The 23,681-nt window shown below is 41.7% G+C and overlaps 1 protein-coding gene across 1 annotated transcript in view; it reads right to left on the bottom strand.

Annotated features, from left to right (window-relative positions):
* Myo6 (myosin VI) overlaps nt 1–23,628 on the bottom strand; it is a 139,199-nt gene extending 115,571 nt beyond the window's left edge. The window contains exon 1 of the mRNA XM_031346238.1: nt 23,400–23,628. The gene's annotated coding sequence lies outside the window, so the exon portion shown is untranslated. The remainder of the gene's footprint in view (nt 1–23,399) is intronic.
* Between the last annotated feature and the right edge of the window lie 53 nt (nt 23,629–23,681).

The following is a 23,681-nucleotide window of genomic DNA, read 5'->3' as shown; positions in this document are numbered from 1 at the left end:
GGCACCCTCCTTTTGCTGGAGACCTATATAAGGACACTGGAAGAAGGAAGGTTCTCTCTCTGCTTCGCCTACTTGTCTTGTGGGACTGAGCAACTGCTAGATCCTTGGACTTCCATTCACAACTGCTACTGACCATTGTAGGAGTTGGACTACAGACTGTAAGTCATCAATAAATTCCTTTACTACATAGAGACTACTGTAAGTTCTGTGACTCTAGAGAACCCTGACTAATAATACAGGGCCATAGGCCAATCGGATGGCACTTTCTCAACTGGGGTAACCTCTTCCAAAATGACTCCGGCTTGTATCAAGCTGACATAAAAACCATTCAGAACAGGATATATGCTTGGGCGTGAGCACACACGCCATGGCAAACATATGGAGACCAGAGGGTAACTTGGGATAAGTTCTCATCTTCCAACATGTAGATCTCAGAATGAAACTCATTTGTCAGTCTTGGAAGCAAGCATCAGGACCTGTGGATCTGTCTCCCTAGCCACAAATACTCACTTCTTTTTGGTTATATGGAGTTTGCTTATGTAGTTTCAGGTATTCCTTTGGGATCCTGGAATGTTTACCACTCAGAAGCGGGGGGGGGGGGGGGGGGGGGGGGGGTGTAGGATGACTTCTTACTTCACAGGGTTGAAGATTTTAAAAACACATAGTCTGAAGCTGGAGACGTGGCTCAGCAATTAAACACTTACTGCTTTTGCAGATGGCCCACATTAAGTCGCCAACACCTACATGGCAGCTCATGACTCCCTGTAACTCCAGTTCCGGGAGATGTGACAGCCTCATCTAGCCTCTATACATAGATTCATGCAGACACTTGAACATACACTTGAGTAAAAAATAAATCTTTAAAACATTTAGTAAATGTATTTAAAAATCCAATCTGTTGCCGGGCGGTGGTGGCGCACGCCTTTAATCCCAGCACTTGGGAGGCAGAGGCAGGTGGATTTCTGAGTTCGAGGCCAGCCTGGTCTACAAAGTGAGTTCCAGGACAGCCAGGGCTACTCAGAGAAACCCTGTCTCGAAAAACCAAAAAAAAAAAAAAAAAAAAAAAAAAAAAAAAAATCCAATCTGTTGAAAGGGGTACTTTAAATCACAAGATCACAAACAGTTCATGTTTAGCATTTTAGTACCTTTTTGGACTAGAATAGTTCAGTAGTATAGCCATGCACAGCATTCAGAAGGTCCTGGGCTACAGCACTAGCCTAAATAATGACACAGGCTTCCAGCACTTCTATAAGGTCCAACACAGCACTGGTCCCTTTAAAGTTCATGATGTCCTAGTGCCTGCTTGGTAGAAAAAAAACAATGCAATCAAGCAGGAAATCCCTTGATTCTCTCTCTCCTACTGAAAAGACAAGGGTAACTCCGCCCATCCACAGATGACTGCACCCCAAAACTCCTTCAGAACTGATTTCCCTCACGCTATGGATTCAGTTTCCAGTCTATCTGGATTAGGGCTGAGCTCTGCCATGTGATCTTGTTTTAGTCACTTCCTGACCAGCACTTCTCACAGAACAGTAAGGACTAAGTACCTAAGGACTAAGTACTCAATGGTAAGGTTCAGAAGACCGTAAAACCAAATGGTTCTTTACAGTATGATTTAAGCAGTGTAAATAATTTAAAATACATTTGGTTACGTAGGGTCAAGTCTGACTATATATGTTCACCAATGGTCAAGTAGACCATATCTACAGGTCAGACATGAAGAACTTTTATGAATAGGTGTTTATAAAAAAAGTTACAGAAATGCCACATCAGAGCTCCAGATAAAAAAAAAAAACAGAAGCAGGGGGGTGGCTCTGCAGTTAAGAACACTTCATGTTCTTGGACCTGGGCTTAGTTCCTAGCACCCACATAGTAGTTCACATCCATAGCTGCAGTTCTAGGAATCCAATATACTTCTCTAAGCTCTGTGGCGCTCGTCATGCATGTGGCACACAGATATATACAGGCAAAACCTTCATGCATACACAACCGAATAAGGAAAGCTTAAAAGTTAAAACAATAGCAGAACTATTCAAACATGGTGGCTTACACCTTTAATCCCTGAATTTGGAAGACAGAAATAGGGAGATATCTGTGAGTTTGAGGCCATCCTGATTTACAGTCCAGGTTCTAAGCCAGGCAAGTGTACATAGCCTCCAGATGAAAGAGCAGGGGTGTTGGGGAGAAACAGCAGAAATCAGATGTGATGGCACACGGCTGTAATCCCAGCACTGTAGGCAGTGGGGTCAGGAGTTCAAGACCATTCTAGGCTACATTCCTAGGGTATGCATCTACTCTAAAGTTTTGATCTGAGTGTGCCGTATGAATAATTTTAATAATTTTTTCATTTCCAACATGAAATATGGTCTATTTTTAACACTTCCAGCATACAACATGTTTTGATAATTACCAGTTATTGTTAAAGGTTTGTTACATTCCTCAGGCATGTTATACCAAGAAGATCATTTGAATTTACAATTTCAGAGGTAGAGAAATATTTGATAAAGATTGGAATATGAGCTATCTACAAAACCTGAATCTTTTAAACATCCTGGTCACCAACAGTTTTCCTAATACCTGACAGGAAGTTTGCGGTTCTGAGAGTTTGGAGTTCAGCACCCGGCAGAGCACTGGCTGGCACACATGGTCCAGGGGGCACCAGCAGCACTGGGGAAAGCTGTGGCGCGTGGCGGAACTCTCGGTTGCCTTGCACAGGTTCCTGGAAGCACCACCAGCAAAGGCGAGAGCAGAAAGCACAGCAGGAGATGGGGAGGGGAACAGCCGCCCCACAGGCTGGGACAGGAAGAAAGGGCTAGCGTGGAGGTTCTCATCTGCAGAGAACTGGGATTGAGGATAGTGTAGGCATGGCAACCCAGCAGCTGTCCTCTGTGTTATGACAGCAGAAATGTGAATTCTACTGTGCTCACATCCACACAGCGAGTGTTTAGAAAGTCACTCCAAATTCTCATTTATACTGGAGGAGAAAGTAAAGACTTTGTGTTCCCTTATTCAAAATGGGAGATCAGGAGGGGGGATAGTTGATGAGACTGTTTTGATAGTTGATGAGACAAGATTGACTGATTGATTGATTGATTGATTGATTGATGAGCGTTAGTGTGTGTGTGTGTGTGTGTGTGTGTGTGTGTGTGTGTGTGTGTGTTTGTCTATCTGTATATATGAAAAACACTAGTGTGGTCAGTGGATTTTTGAGCCAGTACTATGTAGCCTGTCTCTAGCTCATGATCTTTCTGTCTCTGAATCCCACCTGATTGGATAAAAGGTCTGTTATCGTTTGTAACTGTTCAGGATCTATCTTTGTATGCTATTTTCCCTTTAATTTTAATGACAAAGAATGGCCATATAGCTCTGAAGAATCTATACCTCTGAAGAATACATCCCAAGTTAAAAGACAGTCCTTCCCCTGTTGCTCACACACCAACTGGATCAGAAACTACACACTTTAGTAGAATCCTTTGTCGAAGCCTTTTATTTATTTATCTCTTCACTTCAAATTACAGATTTTGCTATCAAAAAGAAAACCAAGGGGGCTGGAGAGATGGCTCAGGGGTTAAGACCACTGGCTGCTTGCTATTCCAGAGGTCCTGAGTTCAATTCGCAGCAACCGCATGGTGGCTCACAACCATCTGAAATGGGATCCGATGCCCTCTTCTGGTGTGTCTGAAGACAGCTACACTGTATTCATATAAATGAAATAAATAAATCTTAAAAAGAAAAAAAAAAAGAAAAAAGAAAGAAAACCAAACAGAACCCAAATGTCAAATGCATTCCAGACTGGCCAGCTACACCTCAATCATGTGTATACTGGTTGCTTTCTTTACTGCTAGGACAAAACACCTGACAAAAGTAACTTAAGGAAGAAAGTGGCTTATCTGGACTCACAGTTTGAGGGTCAGGTCCATCTAGGTGGGGAATTCGCAGAGGCAGGAGCTTGAGGCAGCTCCGTGCATAGCAATCACAATCAGGAAGCAAAGAGAGATGATCACTTGTCCTCAGCTCATTTTTTTCCTTTTACTCACAATGGACTCCCAACTCAAAGAAAGGTGTGTCTTCCCAGCTTCATTAACATAATCCAGTTAATCCCACAGGAGCACGCCAGAGACTCAGACCTGTCTAGTTGACAAATTTAACAGTCACAATAGCCGTGTTGCTAAATGTCACCTACTATGTCAATCATGCAAAAAATATAGGGATGATTTCTTTGAAAACAAACAATAAGAATTGTTTGGGGGGGGGTTAACTTTAAATTGAAAGATACAAAACATCTGGAGAAAGTGTCTGTCATGTGTTCAAATGAGCAGACCAGAGGTGTTGAACTTATCTAAAAGTTGCCAAGAAAGTGGGGAGGATAGGTGAGACACATGCCAGTCTGGTACTCTCAGCAGACCAGATGGACTCATGAGTGTAGGCCCCATTAAAAGAAATCTATAAAGAACTGTCTGTAAGGAAACACACAGCTAATTCAAATGCAAGTGCTTTGTAACTTCACATCTACACTGACTTCTTTTTGTTTGACTGGTTGCTTTGGGGGGTTTTTTTGGTTTTTGGTATTGGCAAGGTTGGTAGGGTTTTGTTTGGTTGGGTTGGATTGGGTTGAGTTTGGGTTGCTTTTTTTTTTTTTTTTTTTTTTTTTTTTTTTTTTACTTTTGTAAAAATTGTGTAGCTCAAGGTGGCCTGGAACTCCTAGAGATAAGCCTGTCTCTGACTCCCAAGTGCAGGGATTATAGTTGGACAACACCCCCAAGCCTGGCTTCCATGCATCTCCTAAGGAATGCCATCTATGCTATCTTGTCAACAGCACTAAACCCCTATCATCAAGACTCAGCTGACTTGTTAGTTTGACATCAAATAATCAGTAAAGACAAGCAAAGCCCACCATCTTTCAATTATAACCAACAGTTATAAGACATTTATAAAGTGCAAGGCACGGGGATACTTTAGACGATAAATTATGAAACACAAACAAAAGTACATTATCAGCACAAAACAGGAGAAAATTATTTATCTATGTCTTCAAATATATCTCTCTACAGCATTTATGACAATCTACTGCAAAATATCTCACATATATTGCATGGTAATCATTTGCTTTTACACTTTGCTCATTCCCAAAGTCAATTCTCTGACAGTCAAAAAATTAATTTATATAGCTATAAAGAGGCTTTACTTTTTAAAAGAAAGAAAACTTCTCGTATTCAAATTCATATCCAACTAGACCAGAGTAGTGAAATCATATATTCTAAAACTAAAGATTTGTTTTTAAGGCCAAGGACGGTGGTACACACGCCTTATTCCCAGCACTCAGTACACAGGAGCAGCTGGATCTCAGGCCTGGCCAATCCAGCCTCCATAGAAAGCTGTCTAGGCCAGCCAGGAGTGAGGAACATGATCCTGCCTCAAGGAGAGACGGCAACAAAGAGCAGCAGTCTGGCTGCATCGCTGCACCAGACAGACATGTATGTGCTGGCGTTGACATGGCTGAGCAAGTAAATTCACTCTTTTAGATGGAAAAAGGTTCCATCAGCTGTTTAGGGGTAGGACTTGTAAATCATGTTGTTCTTTACAATGAATTTTTGCTTTCGGGCATGATTCTGTGCATCCCTCCTACATCTCCTAACTGATGATGCCTATTTTTACCAGGATGCACTCTGAGGTCTTCTAAAACAAAGGTTATGTATTAAAATGAACTATACGCTAATAAGGTCATTTATCTTTATTCATTTTAGTTTATATGTATGTATATATGTATGTATGATTTGCTTGCACACATACAGATGCCTGGAACTTGGGTTATGGGGTGGTTATGGGCCAGCACGTGGGAGATCAGACCCAGGTCCTGTGCAAGAACAGCAAGTGTTCTTAACCACTGAACCACGCCTCCAGCCCCAAACTATATACTATGAATAGTTTCTAATTTATATTAGGATTGGTAGAGTAGTTGTTACTATTTCAGTTCTTTTTTATTTTCTACTCAGAATTAAAGGCTCAGTGTCCTCCTTAAAGAATCATATTCATTCAGTTGAGTATGGTGGCACATGGCAGATGGAGGAAAGGGTCAGGATCCAAGGCTAGCTCTGATGACATAATGAGTTCCAGGCTAACCTGAGGTACAAGTGATACTGCAGCACACAATGAACTGAGGAAGAAACCTCAATAAAAATATTTTAGCCAAAACAAAAGAACACATATGCCAAGCTGAAGGAGGGCACAGAACTTGTTGCTTTTTTATCTCCAACTTTCAAGTTGCTCTGATTCCGTGATACATAGAAGGAAAATGAAAAGCAGACTCAAGGATAGTTGAACTCCAGCTATTACCTTTGGACATTCATCACATCTTATACTGTTTTAATACATACTGCCTTTCTAGCAATGCAGTCCACGTGTGTTGAGAGAAAACTTCAGTTGATCTATGATCTTACCAGAAGGTGTTTGTCATGTTGGAAAAGCCACGTTACAAAGCAGGGTTTATCACAGTGTTTGATTGGTCAGTTTGACACACTTCTCCAGTTCTCTAATTCAAAGGTGCTGTGTTTATGATTATTCCACATAAAATACGTAGCATCATATTATTTTATTCTGCCCTGCAGTACAGGTGTGTCTGAGCCTTCATATACCCAAATATACCATAATATGTATAACTTAATAACTTCTTTTTGTACTTCATCAGTTTTAGGATTATACCCAAGCATATGTGTATAGATACACATAGAATACACATGCAGCTTTTACTGACTACTAACTTCAACAGTGTGAAATGTGTATTACAACGAGCGTTTTGAAGGCAAGCACCAAGTCTTACAGCTAACAGTAAAACTCTAACACATAGCAGCTTAAAGGAAGGGGAGGAGTTAGGAGCAAAATTGTACATAGCCTCTCCTAAGAAAAAATGTTTATGAATGATGAAATTTTATGATATCTAAGGTTTAATTCAAGCTAATCCATGAGAACAAAAATAATTATAAAGAAAAGGGAGCTGCGAAAATTGTTCTTCTGAACTCAGTAGCTCTGGCCACTTGCAGAGACCTGCAGAAAGACAGGATCATCAGGGTCCCATCACCAATGGGGGAGGGGCTGGGATCATTTTCTACAAATCCAAGTACCCACATCAGCTCACAACTGCCTGTAACTCCTGGATTTCCAAAGGATCCTGTGGTCTCTTGTTCCAAGCACACACACACACACACACACACACACACACATAAATAAAAAATAAATCTTTAAAAAGGAAATTTTTTCTTAAAATACTCAGTGAGGATGGGGGGAGGGGTAGAATGCTTAGCCCTGGTGAGTTCTTGAGTTAAATATTCAACACCAAAAATAATTCTCTTCAAATAATTTTCACTTTTAGGTATAGTCATATGCATCTCTCTTAAATGCCCAATTGTTGATGCTCGCTTTTATTAGGGTATACACCTATGTTTTGTAAAATAAAGGTTATGCTTTAAACATCCAATTATCCCAGTTTCTCAGTCCTTCACCTGGTGGCAGCAAGCTATTCAAATCACCGCGATGGAGTGTACTGGCGGGTTTTGTGTATCAACTTGACACAGGCTGGAGTTATCACAGAGAAGGGAGTTTCAGTTGGGGAAGTGCCTCCATGAGATCCAGCTGTGAGCTTTTTCTCAATTAGTGATCAAGGGGGTAGAGCTCCTTGTGGGTGGTGCCATCCCTGGGCTGGAAGTCTTGGTTTCTATAAGAGAGCAGGCTGAGCAAGCCAGAGGAAGCAACCCAGTAAGGAACATCTCTCCATGGCCTCTGCGTCAGCTCCTGCTTGAGTTCCAGTCCTGACTTCCTCTGGTGATCAACAGCCATGTGGAAGTGTAAGCTGAATAAACCCTTTCCTCCCCAACTTGCTTCTTGGTCATGATGTTTGTGCAGGAATAGAAACCCTGACTAAGACATGGAGGTAGAAGGAAATAGACATTGACCCTTGAGTTCTAGATAAAAGAGGTCAAAAGCCTTTCCCATAAGGGACTGGGCACTATCAGTCCAGGAAGGAAGTCTCAGTTACAGCCTCATAAAAAAAAAATATGTAAATTTAGCTCTAAAATTTTTCCAGTTTTGCTTTTTGAGATAGGATCTCACTCTGTAGCCCAGGCTGTCCTTGAACTCACAGCAATCCTCTTGCCTCAGCCTCCTGAGATTACAGAGGTAACCCTCCACAACAGCTACTTCCCTCAAAATATTTTAACTGAACAATTCTTATAGGAAACAAATGAACTAAATGAACTCTGAGGTCGTGTGTGTGTGTGTGTGTGTGTGTGTGTGTGTGTGTGTGTGTGTCCATCTGGGCCACTGGTCCTCATCTAGCCACTCTAAGCTTGCACCTTCTGCCTCTAAAGTAAGCTCTGGGCAAGGTGCAGTTCTACGGTTGTGGACTACGCAGCTGATCTTCACAAACACTGAGCACAATGACAATCCCAGCCAATAATGGCAGAGAGCAGGGATCCTGTTTAGGAGGCATCCTAAAGTCAGCAAAGTCAAACGGTAAGTTCTCATAATATCATTAGGACACCAGCTTCTTTCCCTGTGGTTCCCTCTGAAATAGTGATGTAGCAGCTGCAGTGGCTAAAACTCCTGGAGCTGTTGGCAAGGCGCGGGCGGCACGAACTGCAACAGTGGAGAAAAGAAAGTAAGCACGCTCCATGTTGAGAGTGACCTCAATGAAGCAGTGACAGCTCCTGTTGTCACATCCCAACCTGCGACTACTATTCTGTGGAACGAACTGAGAAGCAGGCAGAGGCACTGAGGAAAGGGCTGGTGTGAATGTTTTGAGCCCGCGATTTCAAGAAACACCATTCTGACTAGGCAGAATTAAAGTGATCTCCGATGCCCAGTCAACCTTGAGACCTGGCAGACTTAGGAGGCCTTCACCTTCCTGCCCTTTGTTCTGAGTAGAGCTTGTCGCTGTATTTCCTGGAACTGATAAAAGTCAGGTATTCCCGAAGGTAAACAGCAATTTTTCATACAACGTAACTTGAGAAAATCTACATAACGCAGTATAACCTCCTGTTCCCAGATGATCATCCACAAGGCACTCAACCTATGGGAATGGAGGATACGGAGTTCAAAAAGGCCTGATGGGCAGCCCTGTGCCAGAAGCTTCGTGGCCACCTGTGTGAGCCTGTCTAGGATGGACGAAGCTAGCACGTGCTAGGTTTTGATGAAGGATCAAAAAGAAAAGCTATCTGAAGAGGTAAAACCGTTCCCTCCCCTTCCCTTTCCCTCTCATCCCCTCCCCTCCGCTTCCCAACAGTGTACATATGTTGCAATGTACCTCAATTGAAACAGTGTGCTGCAGTCAACTGGGAGTCTGAGTATGTGTGACACCAAGCTGGCCTCTCTTAAACTAGTAGAGAGACTCACAAAGGTTGAAAACAATGTCACCTCCTCCATGTCTTAAAAGTCATTTTCATAAAATGCTACTTTCATGAATACTCTATTACCCATAGTTTAGCACATTTAATAATTTTAAATTTTCTAAGCTTTAACTTTCAATACGTGAATACTACAGACAGCCTGAAATCCTTATGACAATCTCAATAATTTCTAAGAGTGGAAAAACTCCTAGGAACACTGTGATTGGAGATATATATTACATAATTGTTATTGATATAATTATAACGTAAATATGAACTTTTAAAGGATATTGGAGTGGGATTCAAATACTAAGAATTTAACCAGGGCCTTGCACACCCCAGGAAGGCACTGCACCACTAAGCTAATTCAAAAGGCTACTTTGAAAGACTTAATTCAAGCAAATCATAAAAGATGGATAAGACTGACTCATTCCAAACAAAGGATCAGTCTGAGTAAGAATGGAGAGATAACATGTCTGGGGAAATAGGTCCATGACATAGGGCTAGACCATACACAGGCAGGGGTGTCATAGAGAAACAAAGAGGGTTTGAAACCTGTTCTAGTTTGTTTTCTGTTGCTGGAATGACATGACCCAAAGCAACTTGGGGAAGTCATTGCGTTCATGTCAGCGTAGGATCACAGACCACCAGGACCTTGAAGCAGAAACTACAGAGGGACGCTGCTTCCTGAGCGGCTCCCAGGCTCCCAGGCTCCCCTTCAGCTGCCTTTCTTACAGAGTTCATCACATGTTCAGGGATGATACTGCCCACGCTGGGCTGGGCCCTCCTACATATATTAGCAATCAGGAAAATGACCACAGGCCAACCTGATGTGAGCAATTAATCAACTGAGGTTCCTTCTTCCCAGGTGTGTCAAACTGACAACCTAGATTAGCCATCCTCAAATCCCAAATCCTCCAACAAGTTTGGACTGGGAAGAACATTAATGAGCAGCCACTGGGGACCCATATGGGACGGACACTGTCAGCATCACTTCCACCTAGAGGTGGACCCTCTAAGGATAAGACAACGGGGAAGACACGTCTGGAAGGAAGTCATGATGCCAGCACTCAGATGAGCAGGTGTGGAAGCCAAAGTGGAGCTTCCAGAGGCAGAGCAGTGCTGGGTGCCCAGAGAAATCTACCAAATGATGCTGGGAAGGGTGGCCGTAAGTTCTGAACAGGAGTGGTGCCTGGCATGTAAGAAACAGAAGAGAAATCCGGAAAGAATGTGGAAAACTTTAAAAACTCATCAGCTTTACTGGCAAGATGATACCAAAATAAATCCTGGGAAATTGTGGCTAGAGATGAAAGCCTCAACAATGGTGATGACATGAGGACCACAAGAAGATGGTGAGAGAAGCAAGTGCCAAGTGTAGACTGCTGAGACAGTGTGTGGCAATGGGGGAGAGGGGGCAAAAAAAATCAACAGGCAAAGTCAGGCCAACAAGAGGGCAGGAGGAGGGGCAATCGTCCTACAGCCAAGGGCGGCAGTAGGAAACATAGTCTAAATGGGGCCACTGGATCTATTAATTAGCAGCTTACAGAGTAGGCATTGTGAAGTGTTCAGGGCAGAATACAGGCTGCAGAGAATCTGGGATCAAGGCCTCGTTAGCATGATCTCAGGAACAGACAATATTCTGCCCACAACCACACGAAAGCGTGGTCCAGACAAAAGTTTATTTTCTTTTCCAATTTAATAACTTTGAATAAATTATCTTCTGAAACTTATCCATTCTCAGAAAAATTCACTTCAGACATGGGAAACAGTGGCTTTAGCATAAACAGAACTCTACACATCATGAGTTCTCTAAAACTTTTGCTTTACTTATTTATTTTGTTTTGTTTTGTTATTGATTTTGGTATTATTATTATTATTATTATTATTATTATTATTATTATTATTTGGACAGGGTGTCCCTATTATGTAACTCTAGCTATCTGAGAACTCATTTTGTAGATGAAGCTAGCCTTGATCTCCCAGAGATCCACCTACCTCTGCTTCCTCACTGCTGAGATTAAAGGCAAGCACCACCATGCCTGGCCTATTCAACATATTTGTGTGTGGGGGGATGACACCTTAAACATATGGAGGTCAGAGGACAACTTTTGGAAACCTATTCTTCCAAGTGGAATCCAAAAATCGAAAGGTCAAGCTTTGCTTAACTTGCTAAGCCATCTTAAGGGCCCAAAACTCAGGAATATTATAAGACAAACATAGTTTGCTACTGTGCTATATACTGAAGCTCAAATTATTGCTTAAGGGGTTCTTACCATAGATAAGCCTACTGAAATACACTTTAGTATATAGTCAACAAATAACATTTGAATAAAACTATCATCCAACCATTCTTTACTGGTAATGTGAGATGTGAAATCAGGCAAAATTTCATTTTGACACATTTAAGCCAAATGTATACGCAGCTAGAACTATGATTATACAAAAATAAAGTGTTAAAAATGGACTTTGTTAGTATAATCCAGAAAACAATGACTTGTTTTCAAAAGGATTCTTCCCCTTACAAAATAAGTCACTACTCAGTCCCTTTTTTAAATGTATCATTTGGGGAGGTGAGCTCAGGTGCCAGGTGCTTATGTGCAAGTCAGAGGGTGCTTATGTGCAAGTCAGAGGGTGCTTATGTGCAAATCAGAGGGTGCTTGGTGAGTCAGTTCTCTCCTTCCATCTTCACACAGGTTCAGGACCTGGACTTGGGTTTCCAGGCTTGCAGAGCAAGCACCTCTCCCCACTCAGCAGAACCATTTTGTCAGCCCCACTGGGCCCTGGAATAAGTGAGAGGCCCCTCAGAGTAGCAAATATTATGAATCAGTTCACCATTTCAATCACTTAAAGGAGATACTTTGAGTACATGTATAAAGCCACGTCTTGAGAGGAATGGCTCCATTTCTGTGTGGCCAGGTCTCCTTTATCTCACCATCTGGCAGTGTAGGCTGGAGCTGGGAGGCAATGGAAACCCGAGGGAAATTCCAGATCCAATAGGAACATGGATACCAAAGAGAGGCCTTAGACTTGCGAGTGGGCAGCAGCCATGGGAGTCATAATCATGGTCATCGAGCACACTGACAGACACTTGGCAGTGTGTAATCATGCTGACCATACATCCTGAAGCGAACCTAGGAGCCTTAACAGTCTTCCATTTCGGTAAGTAATAAAGCTTGTATGTTCTGCTTCAAAAGTGCATGTTAATCCATTTCAATATTATATGCCAAGGAGACAAGATCTAAAGAGCAAGACCAAAGTCCATGCATCCTGGATCAGATCCAGGAATACGCCTTTAGTAAAGAGGGGCCTGCTTTCCCAGGCTACATCGTGCATGCCACCACTGGACAGCCTCTATTTTTAACAGCTTGTTAAAATTGCCAAATAAACAGCTCATTTCTAAGTTCCTTCTGTAACCTTCCTTGATGAAACAGAAGGAAGAAGGGGAAAAGGAAAGAAGCGAGGGAAGGAGCAAAAGAGGGGGGGATGAGAGGGGAGAGATGGAGGGAGGGAAGGGAAAGGAAGGAGGAGATTAGAATGTATTACCAAATGGAATATCAAATTCTGGTTGAAATAAACATTTTCTCTCTGTTTTAAAATATTTGTGTGGTGTCTAGCCATAAGGTCAAACTCATTCACTTCCCATCCCCGAATTCTTCCTCCCCAACAGAAAAGTCTCTCTTAAGATAAGATTAGCTTCCTCAATCAGCCACTTGGATAAATGGTGACTGACTTTATGCTTTTTGCTCATCTGTTTCCTCTGTCATCTCAGTGGCCAACACAAGCCCTGGTTTTGTTTCAAGTCAGAACACCATTGTAACAGACAGCTGGGTTATCTTGTTCTTCTACCCTCCAAGATCAAATATGAGCAGGAAAAGCACAGGAACACATACAGCCCTCACCAGCACACACATGTTCTTTGTTCCTTTGCCAAATATGAACCCCCAAAGGATAGCAGACAGCAAACTGTGCCCACAAACCAAAACACAAATGCTCCATCTGAGCTTATAAATAAATAAATAAATAAATAAATAAATAAATAAATAAGTAGGGAGAGAAGAAGAGTTCTTTCTGAACTCGGTCCTTAAATCAGGGAAATTCAAAGAGCTGATTGTAAACCCACACCACCAATTCTCTCCTGGGGAATGCTAATTCAGATGAACACTATGGGCCTACTAGGCTATTTCACTAGGAAAAGTGCCTTCAGCTCAGACTGACCATCTGAGTTTATTCCCTGGGCCCCACCTATAAGTTGTTCTCTGATGACCACACACACACACACACACACACACACACACACACACACACACGAATACACTTGCACAAGCTCCACCCACAAACAAAATAAAGACAATTTTTAAAATGTTTTTTTAAATAAAACAGACTTTTATAAGTTGTTACAAACACTTGTAGTCACCTCTTTAAAATAATAAAATAAAACCTTTCAGAAAGAACACCCAAATATACAAATCCAGAGAACAGTGCTAATGTATCTGATTCCAAGCCTACTCATTTTGATCATACTGTCTGTAGGAACAAACAAACTAAAACTAAAACAAAAACAAAACATTCATTTTAAAACCTCAAGTTACGGAATTACAACTAGAGGTATCCTTTATTTGTATTTGTATTTGAATTTGGAATTTATATATATACATATATATATTCCTCATAGTCAGCTGTCTGATTAATTTGCTCAATATTAGGAAACATGGTTCTAATGGCTAACCTGCATTAAACATGACTAAATTGGGAGCTGGAGAAATGGCTCAGTGGCTAAGAATGGTATTGCTCTCCCAAAAAACAAGGGTTCGATTCCCAGCACCCGCATGGTAGCTTACAACTGTCTGGCTCCAGGGCACACAATGCACATGGTGCACAGAAATAAATGCAGACAAACACCCACAGCCATCCACATAAGAGTGAAGGAAAGCTTTTTTTACTTATAAATTCACTTATAATTACCTAGGAGACACATTTCTGAGTGTGTTTGTGAAAACATTTCCAAAAGGTTTACCAGAGGAGGGGAACCCACACTGACTAGGGCAGCAAGGGTCTCAGGCACAATTTAAAGGGTACACAAAAGAAAGCAGCTGAGGACAAACACCCATCCCTCTGCTTCCTGACCGTAGAAGCCATGTGACCAGCTGTCTCAGGCCTCCACCAACACGCCTTCCCACGACGGAATGCCTCCCTCAAACTGTGAGCCACCAAGAAACTCGTGTCTTAAGTTGCTCCCGTCTGTCCAGTGTTCTGTCACAACCGCATAAGAAGTATCTAATGCAATGGCTCTTCCTTCTCTGAAAGCTGGTGACAGAGCTGTTTCTGTTTCAGAAGATCCCTCAGGAGAAGAAAGAAGCTGTGAGTCGCCTGTTATTTGGAGGAAGTACCTTCACCTGTATCCTAAGAGCCAGAATTCTGTACTGCCTCTGTAAGGCGGGAGAGAGACTTTCTCCAGGGCCCTCCATCCACACATCCAAAGTAACAAATGTTTCTACAATTAAAATTGACGAAGGGCAAATAGTTTCACTTAACAAGGGCCCTGGTTTCGGTCTCCAGGACACACAAAGACTCCTTGGTAAGGCTGGGGTGAGCATCCAGAAGAGAAAAAAACCCAGGTAAAGCCAGGCACAATAGCTCACACCTGTAATCTCCACACAAAGGAAGAAACTCCAGGCATTCCAGGACAGGCCACTTTACACCGTGAAACCCTGCCTCAAACAAACACTGACCAGGTAAGTAGAAATAGAAGCTTCAGAATGCAAAGGATTTTGCTTGCAAATAATTTGTTAAGTTTATAGTTATTTAAAGATTTTTTTTTTTAACTGAAACCTGTTTATTCAACTGAACAGATAATACCCAATGATGAAAAATGGTATGGTAATGAAAATTATGTAACAGACACAGAAAGCCATAATGACATATTAATAAAATATTTTAAAAGATGTAGATTATGTTTCTTATTAGGGTAATACAGGATTGATGATATAGATGGATAGATGGATAGATAGATGACAGATAATAGGTGTTTTGTTAAATAACTGGATAAGCCATCTTTATTACATCGTATACAAGTAGTCCCAAGCATTTTACAGATGTATCACAATGCTAACAAGTTATTTAAAGTTCACCGAGAGAATGCTACAAATTCCTGGGGGTTCTAATTAATCTCCTAGCTCTCCTCCATCAGCTCTCCCACAGCTGTACCCTCTACTCTGCTATTCTGGGGAGGATGAGTCTACAGAGAGCATCACTTAGCTCCCTAGCTAGGTTCTGCCAATGGAAATCACTGGCCAAGGCCTGAAGGCAGAAGCCAGGGAACCTCCCTTCCTCTAGTTCTGCCTCAAAGCCACAGCTCCCACTGGCCCTCCTCCACAGGGCCAGCTTTCAGCCCTGGTGATCTCTCGAGAATGGCAGCCTTCTCGGCTGTTGCTAGCTCCTCAATGCTTAGCTACCCTTGTTTGCTCATGGGTAGTTTGCTGCAAGCACTGCTGTTATTTGCATCATGAGGGAAAATCCTCTTTCCTATTAGTACTTTTTTCATGTTATCACTAGTACCACTCTCTGCTTACTCAGTAGTCTACACTGAAGAAATCTAATTAAGGCTTTTTTTTTTTTTTACGACCTATACAAACATATCTTAGTCCTATTTTTATAACAGTTTAAATGTTACATACTAATTCACTCTAAACAAGGCTAAGCCATTACAATCTAATTAGTTATGAAATTTAAACACTGCCTTGCCCTGACTCAATGTAAATGCTGTAAGCTTCAAGTAAGCTTTAAAAAGAGAAAAAAAGAGAAATCAGTGAAAGGATTCTGGTGGGGGATATTTCACTTCCTTTTTCCCCACCTCGCCTGCATAATCCAAACCACTTGCTTTCACTGTTGAAGCCCTTCCTAATCAGGAGAAAGAAAGCTTTAAGCCAGCACTTCTCAAATGTTGGTATGCCAGTAAATCAAAGGCAAGCTTATTAAATGCTGACAATCGGGCCCTGCCCTCACCTCCTTTGTGTTTTTACCAGCTCCCAGGGTAATTTCAAAATGAACAGGGGCCACCTTCAAGATTCTACCCAAGTCTCTAGCACATTCTTTCTTTCTTTCTTTATTTATTTATTTATCTATTTATTTATTTTCTTGGGGGAGGGGACAAAAGGACACACATCAAAGAAAGGAGAAACAATGATCAACATGGTGATATTCTGAACCATTCTGTGTCTGGACTGCTGCCAACTGAAGAATCAGAAGTAAAGTCAATTAAAAAAACAAAAAAAAAAAACAGGCAAACACCATTGCCTCCATTTTACAATGAGAAAACTAAAACCTAAATAAATGAATTTGACCACCGAGTTAACGATTAGCAAACACCAACACCTCTTGGATATGGCTATGGTCTCTTCCCAGTGAAGGTGACCCATAAATACTCATGTTTAAACACTCTTCTGAATCGGAAGTCCCAGGGTTTTCACACGAAGGCATAACCCTAAGGGTCAAGCAGTTATCAAGGAATGCCCTCCTATCTGCCCACCCATTCCCATCCCTCTGGCCTCTCCCCATCTTCCTCCTTCACCAAGGCTTTCTGCTTTCCACCTTCTGCCACCCACAGAACAGAAGGCAGTGCATTTGTATAAGTACTCTGTCCACATACTCTATATCTACTATACGCTAACTACCGCAAGGGATTCATTCGACTGTCCGGATTCAAAAGTCGGCTGGGAGCTTAAGCAAGCTCCTTGTCTCTGTCTCTCTGTTTCCCAACACTTAAAATGAGTCACAACGCCAATCCCCAATGGTGACATTGTGACTAACCAACGTGCCTCAATTACTCTTGTGGCATAGAATCTGGCACACAGCAAAAGGGCACTAAGCAATAACTACTATTTAATTACACTGACGACACTTACACCAACACATGGGCTCTATTAATTTTCTCGGCCTTGTGTCCTGATACTGTGATGAGTAATGAAACATCCTGGTATTTCTGTGCAGCAGAGATGAAACAGTGCTATATACCCTGGTGGACTGGGCGTCTCCAGGAGAGTATTTTAGGGCAAATAAGTCTTTCAGTAGCCCTCAAATTACACTGCTTTGACAACTGTCTATTTCTCAACGTTAGAGTCAGCCCTGTTGATTACATACTGGAATGAAAAGTCTATAATTAGCTTAATTCAAAACAACAATATAATGTCACTCAGCCCAAGGACTTAGCCTTACTGTAATCACTGTATCCCCAGGACCAAGAACAGTGCCTGATCTCTAGTAAACACTCAATATTTTTAAGATGTGTGTGTGTGTGTGTGTGTGTGTGTGTGTGTGTGTGTGTGCTCGAGCCATTTGTGTTCCTCGGGTTCCCTGAGGCCAAAAGACAGCACTGGATTTCCTAGAGTTGGAGCTGCAGGAACATAAGGACTGGCCTGACCTTAGGTCCCTTAATATAAGCAAGGAGTACTCTTAACTGTTCAGTCAGTTCTCCAGCCCCTCAAATATTTTTTAAATGAATTAAGGCATAAAAGAACCATCATACATACACACACACAAACACACACACACACAAACACACACACACATACACACCGTTAGTGATTCCTAACCAAAAGAGTCATAGCCATTAGATCAACACCGATAAACTAAGTAATAAATGTTATTTTCAAAATTCTCCAGAACATTTATCTTCTATTTTATTACAAATAGATACATTTTTCATTTTATTATACCTGTAATCCCAGCACAAGGGACTGAGGCAAGAGAGTGGTAAGCTGAAGACCAGCTTGGCTACATGGCAAAACTCTGTCTAAAACAACAACAACAACAGAAGTAAAATTTAGTGATTTTTCAGAATTTTAAGTAATGTAATATAATACAATACAATGTAGGTTGCTTGCTGACAGACTAGCCCTAACACTAGGAGGCAGAGAAATCCACCAGGGAGAGCCTATCAACTTGGGAATACAGAGACAACCCATCTCAGAAACGCTTCTAAAGGACCACCTGACCTTAACCGAGTTAGTTAACTGTAAGTAAGAGTGTTTAAGTTTTTTAATCTTTATTTTCACACCTCCAAAACAAGAATAAAGTTGCTATGTCTGTTTCATCAAGTTGTTTTAAGGGAAAAATACACTTAAAATTATTTCTCTATAAATGTATATGTCTGTTTGGAAGACATAAACACCTTCAGATTTTAACCTGGGAAAGGAGAGAGAGAGGGATAAGGAAGGATCTCACATAGCCAAGGTTAGCCTGAAACTCAAAGGGATCTGCCTGCCTCAACCTCCTGCGTGCTGGGATCATAGACAGGTGCTACCACACCCACTTACACAATGCTAGTCAAACCCAGGACTCCAGACATGTCAGGCTACATCTCAAACCTCATGGGGAAGAGGAGGTCTTTGATTATTTGTTTTGTTTTTGAGGTTTTAATTTGTTTGTTTTTTGAGACGGGATCTTGTCATATTGCCCAGATTGGCTGCAAAAACCTGAGTCCAATCCTACTGCCTCATCAGCCTCCCCTGTACCTGAACTATAAGACTATACCACTGAATCTCATGCCACTGAACCTCACTGTAGATTTTATGTATTTTTATTTATTTGTATGTGTCTGTGTGAGTACATGCTACATATGTATGGATATCTGCAGAGGTTAGAAGAAGGCACTAAATCCCCTGGAGATGGATTTGCAGGTGATCGGAAGCCACCCAACAAGGATGCTGATAATGGAATTCTGGTCCTCGGAAGAACAACAAGTGCCCTTAACTGATGAACCATCTCTCCAACCCCTGGTTACTTTCAAATACAATAACAAGTGATGTAACACACACACACAAAAGATGCCTGTGTTTTGGCCGGGAGCTTCCCTGGTCACATTAGTCAGCATGAGTGCTAGTGTTCGCCTGCGTGAATATACACTGAAGGAATGTGCTTCGGTGTTTTGGTTTCACCCGACACATGCTTTCTGCATAGCCAATTATCTCCTCTCTTTTTAACACCAGCGATTTCTAAGCATGCCAGAGTTGTGCCTTGGGTTTTATTTCCTAGTCTTCAGTACTCACAGAGAAAATTTTGGTGGATTTGTGGTGGTTTCTCAAAATTTTATGTTATTGCTTACTAATATTTATGTCTTTTTTGTTGTTGTTGTTTTGTTTTTTCTTTTGGTTTTTGGAGACAGGGTTTCTCTGTATAGCTCTGGCTATCCTGGAACTCACTCTGAAGACCAGGCTGGCCTCTGCCTCCCAAATGCTGAGACTAAAGGCATTTGTCACCACTACCTGGCTTTTTTGTTTGTTTGTTTTTTGGGTTTTTTTTTTGTTGTTTTTTAATATTTATGTCTTAAGATCATCAGCCCACTAAAAAAGCTAACAAATAAAAGCATACTGCTGTAAACACAAAACTCCAAACATTACCTAATATCTCAAAACCAGAACTTTTAAGTCATTTAACTCGGGTCAGTTGTCAAGTATCTGCACTCCCACCTCTTCCGGAAAGAAAGAGACAAAGTCTGTTACCATCAAATGCTAATTATTCGGATTTAAGTCATTAGATGTTTTTTTTTTTTTCACTTACATTAGAATAGGAGTAGCCTTGGGTGCAAATCCTTAGCAGTTCCAATAAGAAAAATTCCTATCCAGGTGGGCCCTGGTCAGCTGGCTCAGCCTTCCCTGTGTTTTTCTACACTCCTATCCAAAAGGGCTCTGACATTTCATTCCTTTAGGTGAATTGCAGTTCAAAGGATACTCGTGAAGCTTGAGCTATTTTATATATATATAAATTTGTATTTATATTATAAATTTATATATATATGGAGAGAGAGAGAGCGAGAGAGATCTAGAAAGATAGCTCAGAGGTTAAGAGCACTTGTTCTTCCAGAAGACCCAAGTTTGGTTCCCAGCACCCAAGCCAGGCAGCTCACAACCAACCATAGCTCCAGGTAAATGGGGTCTGATACACTTTTCTGGTCTCTACAGGCACACACACACACACACACACACACACACAAGTAAATAATTAATAAAGTAAATTTTCTTTAAGAAGCTATAAGCCATTTTGATTAAAAGACATTGTAGAAGCTGGGCGTGGTAGTATATGCCTTTAATTCCAGCACTCAAGAGACACAGGTAAATGTATCCCTATGGGTTAGAGGCCAGCCAGGTCTGTCTCAACAGTGAGTTCCAGACCAGTCAGGGTTGCACTACAAAGTGAGACCCTATCCCAAAAAGATAAAAGGGGTTGGGGGAGGGGGCAGGTAGCAAGATGGCTCAGCAGATTAAAAAAACAAAAAACACTTGCCAGGCAAACAGGATGACCTGAGTTTGGTAGACATTGACTCTACAAACCTGTCCTTTGACTTTCACAGATATGCCATGTGTGGGCACACACAAATTATATACACACAATAATAAATAAATAAATATTGTCCTAGCCTAAAAATATAGTTCCCCTGATGAACTGCCTACCTAGCACAGAACCAGGTTTGATCCCAGTACCACATAAGCAAGGGCAGAGCTGCAGTCAGAGGACAATTCACAGAAATTGTTTCTTATGAGACCCAGGGATCCAACTAAGATTATCAGGGTGCCAGACAAGTGCTTTCTACCTGCTGAGTGTCTCCCAGGCCTGGATATATTAATCTTGAAGCATGTTTCCCTCCTAAGATTAAAACTAACTGAATAACATTTAAGAGACAGCTACTGTATTTGGGTACAACAATCCAGCTCATTTGAAGGACAAAAACTGAAGTTCCATCCTAAAGAGAAACATTATATACTGCTCAGCTACAATGAAATCAATCTAGGATTAGATTGCAGTGTTAATTCCTATAAAGCCATCAAAATGAAAAGCACATAATACTTAATACATGCTGGAACCACACCAGAAGTGATGCCATAGCATTGGGTCACTGCTCAAGGCCTTGAGAAAGAAGACAGAATTCTCAATTAGTTCTAGACTCCATGCATGGCCTATCAGTTTCCTCAGGGTACGGACTTCTAATCTCCAGATCAGTTCTACAAAGTGCTCTCAATAGTTTACCAAGTAAACCAAAATCAAGGCAACTTCTGGTGAAGGGAAGAGAGGTTTTGCTGTCAGAAGACTCCCATGTGTACTCGGAGTCTGGACTTTGCCCCTCCAAAGCTACATGCAAGTATTAATTGAGCCTCTGTTTTCTCCTCTATAAAAGACGGTCAACCTGGAAAATTATTTTGTAAATCAAACCTTTAGGATTTTTTGTGTCACAGGGCTACTAAATCACCACTTCATAAACTGTCAACAAAGTATCTTTTTCTGAGAATTACCATTATACTGTGTGATATTTATTCAAATTGCTTTGTATTTTCCAAACTTTTATGTTTAAATAGGATGTTTTAATAGAGAAAATGAAAACTCCAGTACCCAGGGCCTCATACACACACAAGACAAGGGCTCTCTCTACCCATTGAGTTACACTTCTAATCCTATATCCTAAGTGGAGTTTTGAATATGAAGAGAAAGTTAAAAACTAGAGATTTTTTTTTTTTTAATGTGGAGTTCTTATGTATTTATTCAGACCTTGCATGGTGGAGATCTTTAAAACCGTCTAAAGTCCTTTCAAAACCCAGATACAGACCAGTTGTCTAAACAATAAATGATCCACCACAGACTCCAAGCAAAGGCACAACAGGATGAGAGAGGAGCCTTCGGCTTCTCTCCGATTTCCTGGCCACTGTTATTTTAAAACTTGATTGTGTAAACAGGGGAAAATCCCTTTCAGATAAGCCCCATGGACTATAATTTGCATCTCTGTTTTCAAAAATATGTTGTAGTTTCTATTAAAAATCATAGTTGTTCATTTTTCCTTGCTCGTGTGTCTAGGTACTAAAGACCATATGTAAAATCTATACTACATAGCTTTTTAATCACAATACCCTTTTCTTAAGGGTAGTATTCTGTCCCTGCCTATTACAAGTAACTTTTGAAAACAAATACAAAACTTGAAAGGAAGAGCAAAAAACGAGTAACAGAGCACACACACAAAATAAAAACACTACAGGCTGACGCGCATCAGATTAAAATGACTTCTACTAATCACTGTGCGTGTTTACTCCTGTGCAAATGCAAACACATGAGAAAATGAGCGGACATTTAAAAGTCAATGAGCTGTTCTGAAGAACTGCATTGTTTCTGGCTCTTCCTCTCCCCCCTTGTAGCATTTGTGGCTATTTCTAAAATTAATGTTAGAGGGCACTAAGGTAATTTTTTTTTTTTCACTAAACATTTCCCAGTTGGAAAACTACAAGCCAAGATGTCTTGAAGTTGAGTTAATTTGTACAGAAATGCTGCTGTTCCGCAGCCAACCTTTGGACCATGACCACCACCAAGCTCAAGACTCAGATTTTATGGTGTTACAGTCGAGCCTCAAGGGCTGTTAAAAAGCCTCAAGCTGACTATATTCGAACATCCTGCAACTGTAACACGAGACCAAACTAAAGTTTTATTCAACACATATGAAATCGGAGCAGCGTTTGTGTAGCGCTCCAACAGTATCTCCACATTAGGATTTAAACAGCCCTGCTCTACATACTTTATGCCCGATAAAATGTATCTCTGTGTAAAAGTTCCTGACATAGATGATCTAAGAATGGCCTTATCAAATTATTATCTTTAAATATACGATCCACAACTAGCACGTTTTAATTAGTTTAAGACGTTCTGGAATTAAATAAAGTTATTTTCGGCAACACATCCGTAAAACTCATACTCAAGATTAGGAACTAAAATTCCAGCTTTGTAGAATGCTACCATGGTCTTTCTTCGACACAGCTAAATTATTAATGGTATCATTTGATCTTTACTTCTGACAACAAACTAGTCTGAGCAGAATTTTCACTGGGCTTCCAAAGGAGAAAATAAAACTATCTCGCAGTGTCCGGTGGGACTCGTCAGGTGACAGGAGCCCCCCGCCGGCCCAGGAAGGCGAAGCCAGAGCTCCAGTCCGCGCCAGGGAGAGCAGAGGCCAAGGCGGTGAGGACAGGCAGGCGGGCAGGCGCTCACACTCACCCGGCGAGGCAGGTGCGCGAGGGGTCGAGGCCGAGGAGAGGCTGCCGGGCTGCGGGCTCGAAGGGCGAGCGCGTTGCCGCGGCCGAGAGCGAGCACCGGAGACGACGGCGACCGGGATTCGCTTCCTGCTAGGACACAGAGCCCGGATCGGTCTCCACCCGCCGGCCGGAGAGCACTGCAGAGTGCCCAGCCTGCGGCGCACGTCACTGCTACGGAGCGCCCAAGGGGGCGGGAGGCGGGGCGGGAGGCGGGGCTTTGTGGGAGCGGGGCGGGTCTTCACTG

The sequence above is a fragment of the Mastomys coucha genome, unplaced genomic scaffold (genome assembly GCF_008632895.1).
Source record: "Mastomys coucha isolate ucsf_1 unplaced genomic scaffold, UCSF_Mcou_1 pScaffold23, whole genome shotgun sequence".
NCBI lineage: Eukaryota > Metazoa > Chordata > Mammalia > Rodentia > Muridae > Mastomys > Mastomys coucha.
This window is presented reverse-complemented; position numbering and strand designations above follow the sequence as displayed.